Source organism: Macaca nemestrina, chromosome 6, assembly GCF_043159975.1.
Source record: "Macaca nemestrina isolate mMacNem1 chromosome 6, mMacNem.hap1, whole genome shotgun sequence".
NCBI lineage: Eukaryota > Metazoa > Chordata > Mammalia > Primates > Cercopithecidae > Macaca > Macaca nemestrina.
Genome location: NC_092130.1, coordinates 45,102,496 through 45,116,221, shown reverse-complemented (window position 1 = coordinate 45,116,221; position 13,726 = coordinate 45,102,496). Strand labels below are relative to the sequence as shown.

Below are 13,726 nucleotides of genomic sequence, written 5' to 3'. Positions count from 1 at the left end.
ATTCTATCAAGAATTTAAGGGATGAAAAATAGGAAACTTACCCTAACTCAAAAAATAATGAAAGGGTAAAAATAAGAATAAACTTATTTATGAGGACAGCATCACCTTGATACCAAAACCTGACAAAGATACAAGAAAACTCAAGATCAACATCTCTCATGAACATAGACAAAAAAATCCTTAATATAACTTTACTAAATCTAGCAATGTGTAAAAAGGATAATATACCGTGATTGAGCAGTGTTTATTCTAGGAATGCAAAGTTGATTTAACATTTGAAAATCAATCAATGTAAATGACATTAACAGAATTAAAGGGAAAAAAACCATATGATTATCTCAGACAGAAAGAGCATTTGACAAAATTCTACACTCGTTACTATAATAAAATCTCTCAGCAAATTAGAAGCAGAGGGGACTTCCTCAACCTGATAAACGGCATCTACAGAAAACCTCCAGCTTACCTCACACTTAACAGTGAAATAGTAAACACTGTCTATCCCCCCACATTAGATGCAAGGTATACCTACCCTCATCACTTCTGTTCAGCGTTGAACTAGAGATTGCAACCAGTACAACAAGTCAAGGAAAAGAAGTGCGGCATACGCAGGTAGAATGGAAGAATTCAACTGTCTTCATTCATGAACAATATGATTACGTCTGTAGAAGATCCTAAGGAATCTACGAAAAAGCTTGTAGCACTAATAAGTGAGCTTAGCAAATTCAGAGGATAAAAGGTCAATTTACAAAAATCAGATTTTTCCTGAATGCTAGCAGTAAACAATTAGAAAACATGATTCAATAGACAACTCCACTTACAATAGCGTTTAAAAACTACATAAGGGGCCGGGTGCAGTGGCTCATTGTAATCCCAGCACTTTGGGAGGCTGAGGTGGGTGGATCACCTGAGGTCAGGAGTTTGAGACCAGCCTGGCTAACATGGTGAAACCCTGTCTCTAAGAAACCCTGTCTCTAATAAAAATACAAAAAAAAAAAAAAAAAAAAAATTAGCCGGGCATGGTGGCAGGTGCCTGTAATCCTAACTACTCAGGAGGCTGAGGCACGAGAATTGCTTGAACCCAGGAGGTGGAGGTTGCAGTGAGTCGAGATTGCACCCTTCTCTCCAGCCTGGGCAACAGGGAACAAACTCCGTCTCAAAAACAACAACAAAAACAACAACAACAACAATGAACATAAGGAATAAGTTTAATAGAATATATGTTAGACCTTTACCCCCAAAACTACAAAGCATTACTGAGAAAAAGTGACTTAAATAAAAGGTATTGAGCAGTATGCTATGCTCGTGGTTGGAACGCTCAATGTAGTTGAGATGTCAGTTCCCCTTAAATTGACCTATAGACTCAATGCAGTACACATCTGTCACAGCATATTTTTAAATAGAAATGGACAAAAAGTTGATTCTGAAATTTACGTGGAAACACAACAGGATATCCAAAGCAATATTGAAAAAGAAGAATAAAGTTAGAGAACTTAAACTACCTGATTTCAAAACCTAGATTGCTATAAATGTACAGCAATCTTCAGTGGGATACTGATGTAAGGATAGAATATAAATCAAAAGAATGGAACAGAGGGTCCAGAAATAGAGCCACATATACAGTCACTTGATTTGCAGCAGAGGCTCTAAGGGAATGAATACTCGCTTCAACAGTTGTACTGGAACAACTGGCTAACTATATGGAAAAGAAGAGGCAGCTTGATTTTACTACTTTACATCATGTACAAAGATTAACTCAAATGAATCGTGGACTTTAATGTAAAGGCTAAAATTTAAAAGCTTCTGGAAGAACCAATAGGAGAAACTCTTCACAACGTTGGAATAGGCTAAAGTTTATTTGAGGAGAAAGAAGTCACTAATGATAAAAAATAAAAAAATCATAATCTTTGAGAAGAAAGAAGTCACATAATAAAAAAATTAACGTCTTTTAATAAAAAAAAGACAATTAGGCAAATAACAGACTGGGATAAAATATTCACAACACATATATCTGGTGAAGGACTTTTAGTCAAAATATGTGAAGAACTCGAAACAGGGGAAGAAAAAAATCCATTGTTTGTTTAGACAAGGTATTTGGATAGACACTTCACATAAGAACATATATGAACGGATGATAATCATATGACTGTTTAGCTTCTTTAGCAGGGAGATGCAATGAGATAACATCCTCTGAATGGCTAAAATTTTAATGATTGACAGTGCCAAGTGTTGTTGACAAAGGCATGGAGCAACTGGAATGCTCATACATTGCACTGTGTGAAGATGCAAAATTATACAGACAAAATGGACAAGAGTTTGGCTGTGTATTTTATTTTATTTTAGTTTAGTTTAGTTTATTTGGCTATGTTTTATAAAGTTAAACATGTTTGCCAAGCCCAGAAATTAAGCTCTTTGTTTACCCAAGAATAATGGAAACAATCTGGGAAGAGTCCAGTGAGCATTCACTGGTGAGTGGATAAACAAATTGTAACGGATTCATACTATGAAATACTAGTTGGCGATAAAAAGGAACAAAATATGCATACACACAACAAAGTGGAGGAATCTCAAAAAACAATAAGCTAAGTAAAAATGAGTACATATTGTACGATTCCTTTTACATGAATTTCAAGTAAAGGCAAAATTACAGTTACCAAAAGCAGATCAGTGGTGCCTGAGGATCCAGGTTCGGAGGAGGGGATCAGCTGCAGAGGCTCAGGGGAACTTTCTTAGGCGAAAGAAGTGTTCTATATCTTGCTTGTGGTTACACAACTATATACAATTACCAAAGTTAATCAAACTGAGTCCTTGAAACAGGTGAATGTTATTCACTGTAATTTATACCTCACTAAATCTGCAAAATGAGAATATATTTCACATGGTAAAAAACCTGACAATTCCAAGTGCTAGTGAGGACATACAGAGTCACTGGAACTGTTGTAGTTTGGTGGGTCAGTAAAATTGTACAGCCTCTCTGGGAAACGGGCTGGCAGTTTCTTTTAAAGTTAAACACACACTTAATGTATTCCAATCCTTGATATTTATTCAAGAAAAATGGAAACATATGTTCACCAAAAGACTTTTATATAAATATTAATAGCTTTATTCACAAGAGTCAAAAAGTAGAGACAACCCAAATGTTCATCAGTAAGTGAATGGACAAATTGTGGTACATTCATACAGTGAAATACTACTTGGCAATAAAAAACAATAAGCTACTGATGTACACGACCTTGTAGATGGATCTCAAGGACACGCTGAGGAGAGTACAGTACAGTGGAGCACAGGAGTGTGCCCTTACCTAAGGGTTCACTTTCCCAGGTCAACCATCGTGGAGAATAGGTGGGTACGGTATAGTGAGGTCTACTGAGAGAGAGGAGGACCATGTTCGCATAACTTTTACTAACAGTATATTGTTATAATTGTTCTATTAATTTCTTACTGAGCCTAATTTATAAGTTAAACTTTATCACAGGTATATACATATAGGAAAAAGATAGGGTATATAGGGTTTGGTGCTATCTGTGGTTTCAGGCATCCACTGGGGGTCTTAGAATGTATCCCTCCTAGATAAGGGGGACGACTGTAGACCTTGCAAAATTTCATTTATATGTCATTTCAGAACAAACAAAACTGTTGGCTGGGGGAGGGGATTTGACTGCAAAGGAGCATGAGGGAATATTTTAGGGAGCTATGTTCTAGATCTTGCCTGTGCTAGGTTGGCCTTGTCAATATTCCACAACCTGTATACTCAAAATGGGTACATTTTACTTTAAGTAAATTGTGCCCTGATAAAGTTAAAAAAAAAAGATGCCAAGCAATCCCTTCAGTGGACAGGAACTTTCACTAGGTAACAAGAATCGGGGTCTAATTTGGAAATTCTGATTTTAGACCCTCCTAGTCTCATTGCAGGTATTCTCACTTAAAAATGGAAAACATAAATCAATTTTCAAAAGCTTCTTTTTAAGGTGAAGTCAAAAGGTAAAGTCACATTCATTAGGACTTTTAATTTCTACCATCTTAATATGCATTTTGTATCTCCCCAGGGATTCTCTAGCTTGGTTCTCTGTACTAAGCAATTATTGTGAGATGGGGAATTGCATTTTTATCCCCGTTTCTGAAAAGGTAAGGTTGTCCTGTCTTCTGGAAATATGACCAGGGGTTAGATTTTCATCCACAGCAAATAAGTCCCTTGTTTATCCGTCCATGTCTTTTGCAGCCACAAGAAACTTGAGACTTATTTAGATAATTTCCATGGGGCAAAAACAAATTCATTTTTTTTATTATCTAGTGGTGATCATTGAAAAATTATTTTGCCTAATCTAGATAATTGATTCACTGACCCACTTTGGTGTGGGGGTGTGTAGATGTGCTGTGTTCCCACATGGACTCTTGTTGAGGGAAGGGGACAGATACTTACAGAGTGCCAGTGATGTGCCAGGCACAGGGCTCAGTACTTTATAAGCATAATCACATTTAATTTTACCCTCAGAAGAGGCCTCACTGGGAGCTCCTATTTTCTCCATGTTTTCCCTGTGGCTGAGGGTCAGATTGGGTAAGCAATGTGGTAATTAAGTTGTGAAATAGGATTCAAACCTGAGATCTTACCCGCCCCCAAACCTGTGATCTTTCTGCTACATCTCACTACAGGAAGTAAATTGTGACCCAACTATGGCCAAGGAAATAGTCCCCCTCTTGTCACATCTGAAATGCCATCTTGCCTGCGTTTGCCTGTGGCAGATTGCCTGCACGTTCCCATGGTTTACAAGCCACCGAGGACCATGCGAGGGAGCAGGCCACCGCCACACCACCGAGAACAGCGGCCAGCAGGACTTGTCTCTGAAGTTCGAGGGTCTGGGCTGATCTGTTTCCCTGATAATTTCGCAGAGTGTGTGCCTCCCGAACTCTTGGCCCACCTGGAAGATCCCACAATTTTCTTGTGAAAAGACTAACAAACCGTTCTCAGGGTTTCAGGAGCTTGTGTTACCCCCTCCTCTATCAAGCACATTTTACACTGGATTGAATTTCTCTCTTTATGGAGGAACTCAGCACTGTGCTCAAAAATACCACCAGAGTCATGAATATTAAGAACACATTTTTCTTTCACTTTTTTCTTTCTTGTGTCCCAGCGTTGGTCTCAGGCAGCAAACCCAGGCAGGTGTGTAATTCTGCACAGATCACCCTGGTTCCGTGGGCTTCCCAGTGGGGCAGGGTGAGCTGAGCTGGGTGGTGCTTGTGTTGCTTAGGTAGAAGAAATGCTTTTGTGCATGTTTGGAGGCTGGGGGGAAGGTTCACGGCCAGGTCACTGCGCCAGCATTCCTTCCTTGCACCGCCGCAGTGGTGGGCCCCCAGCAGGAGAAGCGCAGGCGGGCGGGGTGCAGGTCTTGGGAGGCTGAGCTGCAGCTGCTGTGTTTGGTTTCCCTTTGGTCCCGGGGATTTAGATAAAAGGGCTGCTTTTATTGATTGGGGAGATTGAGGGAGGGAGGAGGCTCTAAGAAGTCAGCCTTTGCCTTTTTGTTTTTTTAAGCAAACATTTATTGAGCATTTACTGTGTGCCAGGCACCGTGCTAAATGCTTTTCATGCATTATCAAGTTCAATCCTCATGACAGCCGTGCTGTTTTAGTCTCCATTTGACCCAGGAGGAGACCAAAGCTCAGAAAGGTTAAGTAATCTGCCCAAGGTCACACAGCTTGTAAAAGGTAAAGAGCCTGGAGCCCTCTGCGGCCTGAACTGCTGTGATGCCCCATGACTGCTCTTCTCTTTCTGCCTGCATGCTCCATCCACCTGTTCCTCTGCCCCCAGGGTCTCTGGAGAACTCAGCCCTGCTCTGCATCTTCAGTGGCTTCTCCTTTCCCACGGTGCACAGTTTACCTGTGATCTGAGCCCGGCATGTCCTTCCCCCAGGAGTCCCACTGAGCTGTGCTTTTTCCTCCTTCACATCTTGCCTTCTCCTGGGATACCTGTGCCCCAGACCTCCTGCCTATCTCTCAAAGCAGAACCCAGAGGCCCCACTTCTAGGGAGCAGCCCCCAAAATCACATGTCAGCTACCAGCCCCTCCCCGGCCCTCAGCATGCTCAGCCTGGGTTGGATGGGGTTCCAGAGGGGAGGATTGGATCTTGGCTGTCTCCCCACCCCTGCTGCCCACGTAGGGGCTGGCATGCACACTGACTTGCATGGAAACACCTACCTTTGTGCCCCCTTTGTCCTTAGCACCCAGAGTTCCTCACGGTCATGTTCTGCCTGGTATCATGCCAGTGTCAGGACTATCCCAGACCTCTTCCTCAGTTGGCATGGGCCTCATCCCTAATGGAGGGCTGGCCTTAGTGGCCATTTCCTGCCTGATAATAAAGTCACAGGAAGGAATTGGCCCATTATTTGAGATGAAGGTGTTGCCCTCTGGCCCAGTGGGCAGGTGTCTTCCAAAGTGGGTAGGCTGGCTGCCTGAGGCAGTAGAAAAAAGGACCCAAGGGGCTGCAGTCCCAAAGGTGGAATGGGGCCAGGTCCTGGGCTGAGGGTCTAACTGGAGTAAGAGAAAAGAATGGTTATGGGGCAGCGAGCGGGGGCGGACATGGATCTGCTCAGGGGCACAGTGAGAGGGTGGGAAGGGCGTTGCTGGGGAGCACAGGTGTTACCTGGCCAACAGGAAACCAGAAGTGTGGGGATTATCCAACCCGAGATCACAGGGACAGACGTGCACTGGATGTCATTTGCTGAAATGAATTAGGATCCCAGCTGGCCGTTCAGGTTGCAAACGAATCTCAAAGTGGTATTATTGGGGGATCAGTGTTACTCACTCTAGTTAATGAGCTGATAATGCTTCCATGGAAACCCTTTTGCTAAGAGCTAAGGGGAAATCTGTGTTATTTCCTTGATGAAATCTTCCTAGGCCTCAGTTTCCTCATCTGTGTAATGAGGCCCATGTGCCACAGCCGTCTTGTGAGCAGACACTGCTCGGCGTTGCAGAGCCACACAGGTGGTGCCCAAGGTAGAGAGGCTTCCCTAGCCCTGTGCTGTGGGCAGTGTTGAGGGGCTGCCTGGCATGCACCATCTTGGATCAGCACTCCAAGGACAGTCAAATGTAACTTTCCTGCCTTGTTGCTATCAGACAGTTACATATCATTGATGAGTTATGTCAATTCTGAGTTTTAATAAAAGTTTCTGGGTGGTGCCTTCACTCTTGGGGAGTTGAGTGGGTGCAGGTTGGTTCATTTAATTTCTATCTACCCTGGGAGAGCAGGGTAGGGGTGGGTGGTTAGTATCTTGTTTGTAGAATGATGCTGATGTGGCTCAGACAGGGTAGGTGACTGTCCCAGGGTCACACAGGTGACTGGTGGAGGTACGTGGAAGTCAGGTGTGGCCCACTTGAGCGCTCCTGCGATGGACTGCCCTCTTCTGGCCTCACCTGTGCTGGGCATGGGCTGGGCTGTGACTAGTCTGTCCATCCCTCCATCCATCTATCCATCCATCCATCCGTCCATCCATCCATCCATCCGTCCATCCGTCCGTCCCCTCCTTCCTGCCTTCCCTGCCCATAAGCTGTCCCAGAGCACATGGATTACAGAACGTACCAATGGGGCTTCCCTGCAGCCAGCCCTGTGGGGACCCATGGATCTGGCCAGGATGACCCTTTTATTCCTGACCTGACGGTCCTCATGTGTGACAGTATCCCTGCCCTCTCTTTGGACATGACACTCTGGAAGGCTCTCCGTGCAGGCAGCTAGGGACAACCTTGCCTTTGTTTACAGGTTAGTTCCCAATCATGGTGGTTTAGATAAAAACAAAAGAGAATGATGCCCTTTGGCCTCGATGCTGGCTGCCGGGTGTGTGTGGTTTGCAGAGCATTTCTACACCTATGGTGGTGTTGAGGACTGCTTTGCTGACGGATGTCGGAGGGTCATCTGGAACAATGGCCAGGGCCTGTGTCATGCTGACCACAACGGTGTGAACATCAAGGGGGCAGGATGTGAGGGCGGGTAAGGGTTGAGGCCTCAGTGTCAAACAGACCAGCGCCAACTCCAGACTCTACTATTTTCTTCTTGTGTGACCTTGAGCAGGTTGCTTAGGTGCAGTGCCTTTACCTGTGAAATAGGGGTGGTGATGATGATGATGACGATGGCAATGATGACAGGCACTCACAATGTGGAGCACGTAAGCCCGACCAGAGACCTGGGTCATGCAGGGAAAGCAGCCCCTACATGGTAGAAGTGGTTGTCGGGATTCTAGTGTCGCCCTGGTAGCAGTGGGTCCTCCCAGCTCTCTCCCTCCGGCAGCCTGGGAGGCTGATGGTGCTGACCCCGCAGGACAGGTTCCTCCACTAGGCGGGCCCTGCATCTGCCCAGAGCCTCTTCTGCATGGGAGACACATGGAGATTGTGTTAAAGCCTCGGCGTCCATTGTTCAATCAATCAGGCTAATCTGCCTGCCCCTCGATAAGGGGAGGGATCGGGTTTCAGGGAGATTTTCCCTGGATTACTTCTAGTAGCCGCTCAGTCTAGACAGCCCTCTCAGTTACAGGGGTGCAGACAAAGGCAAGGAGCGGGAATGCCCGGCCACGAGGCGGCCCAGGGCCCTGCTGGATGCCTCCTCTCCCTCCCTTCTTACCTCCCTCCCTCCCTCCACTGCCCTCCTCTCTCCTGGGGGGCCAGGGCAGGGAAGACACCAACCTACTGACCTGGGGGCCCTGGTCAATCCAGGTGAAGGTGCCGAGCCATGATGGTGTGCCCAGGCTGGACACTGAGGAGGGATCATAATATGTTCAGCTGATGTCTAGGGAGCACTTCACTCTGTGCCTGGCGTGGCGAAGAGACCCACGTGGGCTTTATCCTACTCAGTTCCTGTGGCGCTCTCATGAGGAAGCCACTTGCGATGTGTGCATTTAAAGATGGGAACAGTTAGGTGCAGGGAATGTGGGGTGGGGATTGACTGGTGAAAGGATTGTCCCAGTGCTGAGGGGCAGTCTGGGAGGTGTGTGTTGGCCTCCACCATCTCTGGAATTGAGGTAGAGGCCAAAACATTTCTGATTTGTCACTCTTCAGCCCACTTCTCCTGCCACAAGAGGACCCCAAAGACTCTGAAGTCTTGGGCCGTGTGGCCTGCATGGCCTGCCTACACACCTCTGTTCTGGGTTCCTAGCCTGGCTTTGCTACTCCCTTGCCCTGTGATCTGGACAAGTCACTTCTGGACATCAGTGTGCCCATCTGTAAAATGGGCATGACATTTACCCTGTCTGGCAATAGGAGTCCTGTGCGAGTCACCAGAGAGAATGTGTGGGAAATAAGTAGTTTTGGAAACCATCAAGTGCTGTGCCAGTGCTAGTTACCAGTTCCTAGTGTGCTGTGTGCCAGCACTGGCCAGGGCTGAATGAATGAATGAATGAATGTGAATAAGCTTCCTTCTAAAATAGGGTTGGTGCATCTCATCTGTTCCCCTTCTCCATATCCCCAACTTGTCCTAACCCTGGGGAAGGTAGGGAGCAGCCCTGGAGGCCAGGTGCTCTCAGTGGTCTCACCCCAACGCCACAAGAGAGAGCTGCATATGTGGCCCGTCTCTCCAGGTTTTCTGGAAGATGAGTGGGGGATGCTCCCTGGCCCTCACTGGCATCTGAGGTCGTGCAGATGCGGCCCTTACCACTCAGCTATTGCAGTGTCCAGGTGGGCTGGCAGTGCAGGACAGGCTTGAATGCAGGGACTGCCTTCTCAGGCTTTTGGAACAGCCTGGAGAGGGGCCTTGAGAAAACATCCTTTAGGGCTGGAAAGTGAACTTTGGTCATGCATATGTGTGCATGCCAGAGAGGACGAGGACACCGAGGAGATAGACATGGCTTTTCATTTTCTGACTCATCTACCCTGGGTTTTAAACAGGATCTAGTATAATTCCACATTACTTTCTTGTTCTCTGCATCCTCCTCCATGCCCTCTGCAAAGTGAAACACCTGATTCAAGAGAATGAGGCATCGCTCATTTAATGGATTAGCTTTTCCCAGAGCAGCAAACCCAAAAACCATAAGAGAACAAAAAATGATAATAGCAACAGCAAAACTGACAAGTTCCTGAGACCCTGAGGCATTGCTCCTCTGTACCCAGTGTCTTCTGTCTCCATGTCTTCTTTGTTTCAAGGGTGTCAAATCAGAAATTAACCTTGTACATGAACCTGGGGAGGGCAGAGGCTGCACAGAGATGGCCTCGGGTGGCTGAAATGGTCTGCACACCCCTTCTCTTGTATTATACACTTATCTAGGCTGTACACTGTGCTCTTCGGATCAGAGGGGGCTTAGCAAGGAATGGGCAGGAGGAGGGGGTCTCTTTATCAGTGAACACAGGAGCAGCATGAGAAGCTCATAGAATTTTAAGACCTGACTCCACCTGCTAGCTGTGTGTCTTAGGCAAGTTAGTTAACCTCTCTGAGTCTCTGCCTCCTCATCTCTGAAATGCAAGAGGGACAGGACTGAAGCTGTAAGGCCGTTGTGAAGATTTTTCTGAGATGGAAGGCCTGATAGGGCTTTGTGCGGGGAGGCGAGCCCTTGGGAAGGACTGAACATGGGAGCTGTTGGCAGGGCTGTGAATCTGCAGGCAAAGCCTTTGCTGTGGGCTCTGTGGGTGTTTGACTTGCCTGTTTAATCAGCCTTGGGTACCTCGACTCATTTCCATTTTTATAAATGCATTAAAAATGCCACTGGGCTCAGAACAAACGCCAATTTAACCTAAGCATAGTTTACTCTTTGTAATGGTGAGTCTCCACCAAGCCAGGCATGGCTGCTTCCAGCAAGAGGAGCAGGATTATAATAAAATCAGTATGTGTTCATGGACATTAAGTGTGTTATTAGCATCTTGGAATTGGATGAAATCTAATCTGTTCCACATTCAATGAGTGAACACGAATGATGTCAGTGAGAGAGAGGAGGAAACCATGCCCATGGGCGGAAACCAGTGACATTCATTGAAGAAGAGGAAATGCAAGCAGCTCTGCCACCTCCTTGCTGTAGAACCTCGAGTGAATCACTTGGTCCTCAGTTTCCTTAATCTGTCAAATGAGAGAATTCTTGGTTTATCTATCCACTGGGCTGATTTGAATACTTTGTGAAAGTATATACAGAAAAGATGTTTAAAAAGTATAAAATCATATACAATTGTATAGGGTCGTTATTGATGGAAGGACATGGTGGTGTATAGATAGTCACTGGCAACAGATGACTTGTATAATTCTGTAGTTAGATTTTAGGTGTCTGAAGTCAATGAGTAAGTTGAAAAATATGCCAGTCAAGGCAGCTGTTTACATTTCTAGGAACCCATACTCTGTGGTTTTTCCAATTATACATCTTTCTACTTAAATAGAACAGGATATTGCAAAATTTAACCTGTTCTTGTTGTCCTTGCCATTAAAAACATTGTCAACAGTTGAGAGCTCTTAGGGGCCAAGCACTGACTATGTACTTTGACTATATTATTTAATCCTCATCACAAACCTAGGAGGCAGATCCTAGAATTACCAGTACTATTTTATAGTGAGGAAACTGAGCCTCACAGAAGTGGGGCAACTTGCCCAGGGTCATACAGCTAATAAGAGATGGGTAGATGATTGAACCCTTGAAATCTGTTGCCCTCCAGTATTGCCAGTAAGTCAACAGCAAACATTTGACCTTTCCCCACTTCCTCCCTCTTTTCCTCCTCTTTTCTTTGGATAATTTAATCAAAAAGTCATTGGGTTCTGGTATGGTGGAGTGAGAAGCTTTAAAAATCCTCTCCCCCAAAAGCAATGATAAAACTGGAGAAAATCAGTAAAAACCACCTGAAAGGCTCTAGAAACTGAGCAAGATCATACATTTCATACAAATATAACATTTTATGTTATATTTCAAATGGCACAACCACTTTGAAAAACAGCTTGGCTGATTCTTAAAAAGTTAAACATAAATTTATTATCCAACCATTATACACTTTTAGGTATCTACCTGTATTGGTTTTCTATCATTTCTGTAACAAATTACCACAAACTTAGTGGTTTAAAACAACGCAAATTTATTATCTTACACTTCCGGAGGTTAGAGTCCAACAGGATATCACTGGGCTAAAATCAAGGTGTTGGCAGGGCTACGTTCCTTTCTCTAGGCTTTAGGGAGAATATTGTTTCCTCCCTTTTCCAGCTGTCAGAGCTTGCCCACAGTTCCTCAACTCATAACCTTTATCCTCAAAGCCAGCAACAGTGGATTGAGTCCTTCTCACATTGTTTCACTCTGACCTCCTCTTCTGGTTCTTCCACTTTTAAGGACTCTTGTGATTATACAAGGCCTACCCAGATAATCCAGGATAATCTTGCTTTCTTAAGGTCAGCTGGTTAGCAACCTGGACATCTCTGGGAGCCCATTATTCTGCCTACAACACTGCTCAAGATAAATGAAAATACGTGCCTATACAAAGACTTGTACATAAATGTTCATAGTGGCATCATACACAGCCCCAAGCTTGCAGTAATCCAAATCCAGTCTATCAATTGGTTAATGGCCAAAGTGTGATATATCCATGAAATGAAATATAATGTGGCAATGAGAATGAACTACTTATACATGTTACAAAACATGCTGACTAAAGTCAGTCATATGCAAAGAAGGCATGTAATTCCCTTTATATAAAATTTCTAGAAGAGGCAGATCAGGGTTGCCTGGGGATGGACACTGGGAAGTTTGCTGAGGATGATGGAAGCATCTAAAACCAAATTGTGGTGGAGGTTACACAACTCTATAAATTCACTTAAAAATCTTTGAATCATGTACTAAAAAGTGAGTTAATTTTATGGTAATTTATAATTTGCTAAAATTATTTTTTAAAAGAAAAGCATTTATGCAAGCCAAACAGGAAATAGGGCCTGGCAGAGGTTGAATGCCATGTGAGGAAGGTAACTGAGTGGGTGGCAGCCTGATGGGTCCAAGAACTTGGTTACGTATATGGGGATTGACCAGATAAGTAAATATACTGAGGGTAACAGACCAGTTCTCTCACTGTTGGAAAACAGAGTTACAGATATGGAAAGGGAAGTGTCAGAAATGAACCCAGTGTATTGGAGGTATTGATGTAAACTCATGTTTTCAATGTAGGTATAGAAATAAGCATAGATGTAAGTATATGATATACATACACACACACAGTCATGTGTTGTTTAACTTCAGAAATGTGTCATCAGGCAATTCCATCTCTGTGTGAACATCAGCGTGTACTCACACAAACCTAGATAGTACAGCCTACTACCCAGGCTATATGGTATGGCCTATAGCACTAGGAACAAACCTGTGTAGCATGTTACTGCACAGAATGCTGCAGACAATTTTAACACAATGGTAAATATTTGTGTATCTAAACATAGAAAAAGTACAGTAAAAATATGGTATTTTTATATGTGGTATTATATATATATATATATGTGGTCTGTCATTGACTAAAATATCATTATGTGACACACACACACCCCCCCACAAATACTTCTGAGCTCTTTCAACAGAGCAGGCAGGCCTAGAAGCAATGACACTTATGTAACAAACCGATGATGGTTTCTAATGTCATTCTAATGTCATTTTCTGCTAAGGACACCAGGACTTGGGAGAAGTGGTTGATTCCAGGGCTGGGACAGAAAAAGTACAAGATAGGCCAGGAGCACCGCATTATGCCAGAGAGTAAGGAAGTGCTCAAAGAAGGATGCAGACATGTCAAAAAGACATGGAAACAGCTTGAAGGGGCTCCC

General features: G+C 44.3%; 1 long non-coding RNA gene across 6 annotated transcripts in view; it reads left to right on the top strand.

Annotated features, from left to right (window-relative positions):
- PITX1-AS1 (PITX1 antisense RNA 1) overlaps positions 1-13,726 on the top strand; it is a 233,434-nt gene that overhangs the window by 189,374 nt on the left and 30,334 nt on the right. The window lies entirely within an intron of this gene.